At 37.3% G+C, this 5,782-nt stretch overlaps 1 protein-coding gene across 1 annotated transcript in view; it reads right to left on the minus strand.

Annotated features, from left to right (window-relative positions):
- Window positions 1-5,430, minus strand: part of ANGPTL6 (angiopoietin like 6) — a 651,446-nt gene extending 646,016 nt beyond the window's left edge. The window contains exon 1 of the mRNA XM_044084678.1: window positions 4,853-5,430. The gene's annotated coding sequence lies outside the window, so the exon portion shown is untranslated. The remainder of the gene's footprint in view (window positions 1-4,852) is intronic.
- Between the last annotated feature and the right edge of the window lie 352 nt (window positions 5,431-5,782).

Below are 5,782 nucleotides of genomic sequence, written 5' to 3' on the forward strand. Positions count from 1 at the left end.
ATGTCTTGTGGGAGAGTAGTGCGATATGAAGGGGCTTAGGGTTGGACAGAAGGCAGGCAGATGTAGAATGGAGTGTATGATTTGGAGCTGAGAGAGGAGAAGCAGGTGAGGTAATTCAAGCCAGTTTAAGTATTTTAAGGAGAGGCAGTGGTGGGATTTATAGGGTTGTTGAGCTGCGAATCTAGCTATTTTGTAATGGGTTAACTCTAGTTTGGTGAGTAGGGAGGAGTTAAGATTTGTGAATATTAATATGTTAAACAGGGTAGAAGGTAAGCATGAGTGAGAGAGATCCTAGCTTCTGTGGTGAGAAATTTTTTATTCCTATATAGTAGTCCTAGTTTCAGATGGGATTTTCTGATACAATTATTTATGTGAAGGTCGAATTTTAGCTGATCGTCGATGGTAATACCGAGTAGTTTTGTGCAGCATTCAACTTTGATAGGGGTATTGTTTAGGGACATTATGCTGAAGGAGGATTTGATGTGGTGGACTGTTTTAGGGAGGAAGAGTAGCAACTTTGTTTTTTAGGATTAAGGATGAGCTGATTGTTGGAAAGCCATGACTCGACTGAGTTAAAGGATGACTGGGTAGCCGATGAGTTCAAAGGGGGAGTTAGCTATGGTAATGACTGTAGAGTCATTAGCATGTTGGACTATAGAAGACTGTGGGCAGGAAGAATATAGTAAGTTAGTGACGATATTAAAGAGTAATGGACCAAAAATGGATCCTTGGGGGACACCCATTCTTACTGGAAGGGGAGCAGATAGTGCAGAGTGCCATCTTACTCATTGCAGTTTGCCAGGGAGATAGCTGGAGAACCATGCAATTGTATATGGGGAGAAGTTGAGGACAGACAGTTTGTTCAGTAACAGAGAATGAGAAACGGTGTTCAAAGCCTTTGAGAGATCAAGGAATAGACAAGAGATAAGTTTATGATCATCTCTGGCTAAAGAGATAGTATTAAGGAAGGACAGTAGAGCTGTGGTAGTACTATGTTTAGTTCGGAAACCATGTTGTGTGGGCATTAGTAGGTTTTCTTGTATGAGATAATGCATAACCTGTTCATGTATACATTTCTCCAAGACTTTAGAGAGAGGGGAGAGGATAGGAATGGGTCTGAAATTAGAGATTTCAGCGGAGTTACCTCCTTTATGAATAGGTATGGTGTAGAACTGCTTCCAGATTGAGGGGCGTTTAGACTCACTAACACTAGGATTGACTTTTAACACCTTATCCCAGTGCTGCACTTAACTGGGACCACTTTCTTACCAAAGGACATAGGACACATTTTAATGTTAAATGCTAGGCTACTCTTTGCACCCAAGTTCTGAGTGTTGCCCAGTCCATTCTGTGGGAAAGAAGCATCTGTTGTAGGAAGAATGAAGGAACTCAATTTGCAATCATAAGTGGAGTTGGTAAACCATATTATCTGCCCACAAGTCTGAAATGAAAATGAAAGAGGAGTGAGTCAAGAAATGAACCCTAAATATACTCACTGGTAACTTCTGCAGAGTCAGAAAGTTGGCCATCTACTATAATCTTTGCTACCCTACATGACTGCCAATTCTCAGCAAATGAGATACATATTCATTTTTTTAAGATAATTTCATGGGGATACTATTTTACAAAACTGTGCACAAATGTCTGCTTTCTTTTGGAGCATTCACAGTGGGCTTTGTAACAATGCTGGGTGTTGATTGATGTGTTCCATTCAGCCTTGAAACATAAGTGAATTTTCTTCATAACAGGATTATTGTTTTTATTACTATTATCTATCCTTCGTTGTTAAACTGATAACACTGCAAGGACATGCCTAAAACACACTGTTGCACCTTGCCAGGTCATGCATTTTGAGTTGAGCATGAGCATCAGTCTGTGTGAGCTTCAAGACGCTTAAGCCCCTGGCAGCAAGTGCCTGGGACTCCAGCTCTCATAGTAGAGAGGGAGGACTGATTTTAATCACATCTCCCTTAGGTCAATCTGTTTAGTCAACAAAATTTAGTCAATGCACAGATGGTCGACAGATGTGCACGACTGCATAATTCTCAGGGTTTGGAAATATGTTGCTTTCCCTGAGATTGTACGATTTCAGAGTTAGGATATATTACTAGCAGGAGGTGTGGGAAGATGCAGGTGGTTTGTCCCCCTGCAAAAAACAATGTTTAAGGCTATTTTTTGGATGATTTGTTTTGCATGCACCAAGACTTTTGATCAGTCTTGTCAGCATTTGCAAAGTTGATCGTTTGTGGTTGATCTTGTGAATGTCAGTGTTTGGGTCATTCATCTTTTTCAGTAGACCAAGATATATATCTAGATTTGGAACACAAAATCTTGAAAATCAAAATATTGCAAGCATAATATTTAAAGAACAAAAAGCTGAACACCAGAATTAAAAAAAACTTCAAATATCAAACTTCCTACCAGTGCAGATTCAGAAACAGGTGCTACCATCGGTCCTGCAGGGGTGTGGACCCTTGAACGAGTGCTAACGTGTCCTGCAGAGAAGCAAGTGTCAGAGTTCAATACTATGGTCTTCAGTGTTTTGTTCTTTCAATATTATGGTCTCAAGATTTTGTGTTTCAATATTTTTATAGTAAACTATATCTCTATCTATCTATCTATCTATCTATCTATCTATCTATCTATCTATCTATCTATCTATCTATCTACCTATATGTAAATATTCATCATGTGCCACTGTTTTATATATACATATAGTTGTCCCCATATATTGTACAGGTGGAAAGAAGAAAGACAGAAAGACATGGATATAATGAAAACATTGTGTGGACCTTTCATACCTCACCACACTGCCCAAGTACTTTTTACATATTTAGTGATAAAGAAGAAAATATTTCACACTTACATATGGGAACAGTGGTAGCTGTTTTTCAGAGGAAAGGATTCTTTGAGCAGGGAACCATATCATGAAGGTAAGGCAGCTACTAGACTGATGGGAGGAAAACATTATCACAGAAAGGTTGGTAGATGGGTAGTAAAGACATCTAGCTGAGAACAGAAGGAATGCAAATGGAGTAAGAAAAATAATAATATGTAAGCCCAAAGAAGTCAACAGAATGTTTTTGGAGACAGAAGAGAAATAGTCGTGTACCTGGAAGAGACTACATTATGGAAAAAATGTAGCAACACAAAACTAAATGGAGGGGTCTTGCAGCCCTTAGTCAATCATCTGTAGTTCTTATCTGCAACACTGTACTTCTATCATTTTCTCTTTTAACATCAAACCAAAGCATCATGACTCCGAAAGTGCCTCTGATCCAGCTTCCCTTACTAGTTACTGCAGCATTTCTTAACAGCCTATGTTTTTCTCAGTTACTCTAGAGTGATAGAAAATAGAACAAGCAACCCATAACCTTAACATTGTATGCCAAGTACCACATCTCTGCAGTTGCTAATTCTCAGCTGTGGAACGACTTTTCCTCTTTCTGCACTATTGTACCAAATTTACAACACACTGACAGCAGTTTGTCACCATCTGTTATATGTTAGAGAGAACGTTGAGCCTGAAATCTAAACTGACCAAGAAACCATGAAATAAAACTGAGAATTATTTCTGCTCTGACCTTACATAAAAAAATCTGTTCTGTTTTGTCATATGTTTCCAAAAAGGACTTACTGTTTTGCTACATTCATACATGTTTGCCACAAGTAATTTATAACACTAGCATTTATTTTCCATAAATAGTATTTCTACTTTGGAAATATTAAGTTATTGAAGATTACTGTAAGAGTTTTGTGCTTTATGATTCTTGTTTTGGGAATGTGGCTTTGTTAGTTATGTAAGTGATCAGTAACTCACCTACCTCTTTTTATAACATTTGATATTATACTAATCATTTTCATAAAATGTATTTAAGAGGATTCCTACTATCTGACTGACATTTAGATACTTGTTTTTCTCAAAGAATAAAATCTCTCCATAAGGTAATGAATAAAAGGTACACAGAAACTTTATTATTGGTCTTAAAAATATTTAAATAAAAACTGTTTTTAAATGTTGATATATGTATTAGAAATGCTTGTTGTGTAATTAATTACCTGAATATATTAATATATTTCTATTATATTTGAACTCTATCAATATACTTACTAAAATAAATAAATCAGCCTGCCCCAAAACCCAGGGAGTGACTCTCTGTTAGAAGTCTAAGTCCAGATAACAGCAAGTCCTGACAGCTAGAAATCTAAACTTCGGTTCTTACAAAAAAAAAAAAAAAAAAAGGACAAATATTCAGAAATTCACTATTGCTTCATAGTTGATTACAAGGGGACCAACCCTGGCTGGCCTCTCTAAGCCTAGCTATGCTTCCCAAGGTGGGACTCAAACTCCAAACCATGTGTTTGTGAGGTAAAAACCCTAACCATTATGCCAATTACACCTTTAAATTATTTTTGCAGGAACTTTTACTCCCCCTGTACCTCCTCACATGCATGTCATTTTACATTTACTAACTCTGAGATCACTGTACATCACAGAAGGGAGAATAAGATATTTATTTTATTTATTTATTTTACATTTGTTTACCGGGACTGTCCGATATTGAAGTTTTGGAGTTAGTATATATTCCCACTCATCACAGTTAATGTTTTCATGTTCTGAAGATCGTACTTGATGTTCTCAGATTTTATATATGCATCCCCAACCTCCCAGGGATGTATAAGTCTTGCAAAACAGCACACTATGATATGGGTACATTATACTGTGGGTATAAAACTGATATACAAAAGGGATTTCAGACCCCCCCCCCCCCAGAAAAAAAATCTGAATATTTCACATTTCATAATGTCCTCTACACAGCATTCCCAATGACAGTTTGCATGTATTACTCACCAGTTTAAAAGCCTGTAGATATAACAATATTTTCAAAAATGCTGTCCCAGAGAATATTCCATTTATTAGTGTTTTTCTAAACAGAACTTCTTCGGAAGCTATGGATTATGTTCAAGTGAAATAAAAGTTCTTATTCAAGTTACTCCATTTCATAGGATGTAGCAAAGCATCTCCTCATCAGAAAAAGAATGTATCAACGGGTTTCCCCAGTTTTAAGAACTTGTATGGACGCAGGGGTGTCATGCATTATCATATGTGACTGAAGGCATCAATATTCCACTGGCCAGATAGTTTCAGAGAAACTGTTCACATGAGTCTGACGTAGAACCCAAACAAGCAAAGTTGAAGTAGTCCAGAGACAAATGCACTGATGCTCAGAAAACCCTGCTCTCTTTTCAACAGCTGTCAAGGCTTAACTTGAAACATGCAAAGAGCAGTTTACTGACCAGGATGGTACTCTTCTTTTCTGGAGGTGTCCTGCAGTTAAACAAAAAGAAAAAGACCGAATCATCTTTTATTGCAGGCTGACAGTTCCCTCCCAAACATTCATTTCTGTTCTGGTCATGACTGATGTCACTGTTTTAATTTAACCCTTAGGCTTTCAGTCTATTGCTTAGGAAAGAAACGTCTTCTCATACTTTTCTGAACTTGTGTTCCCTCTTCACTTTCCTCCAGGGAAAAAAAAGAAAGGATTGCGCAAAGGGATCTTTGTTTTTCATAATGCTGTGGAAACTATTAAGAGATTTTCTTTTTGTTTACTTATACTAAACAATAGCCCTACTATTTTGGTATCCAAAACTAGAAAAATGTCCTGCCTTTTTATGGTAATCTGTTCTAATTCCGCCAGTAATTTGGCATAACTGTTTCATTTACTTGTACTCCATGCACTATAAAATGATGGCCGTGGCATTTGCAGGAGCAATCAAAACC

This window comes from Protopterus annectens, chromosome 9.part0, assembly GCF_019279795.1.
Source record: "Protopterus annectens isolate FY-2018-M chromosome 9.part0, PAN1.0, whole genome shotgun sequence".
NCBI classification, from domain to species: Eukaryota; Metazoa; Chordata; order Ceratodontiformes; family Protopteridae; genus Protopterus; species Protopterus annectens.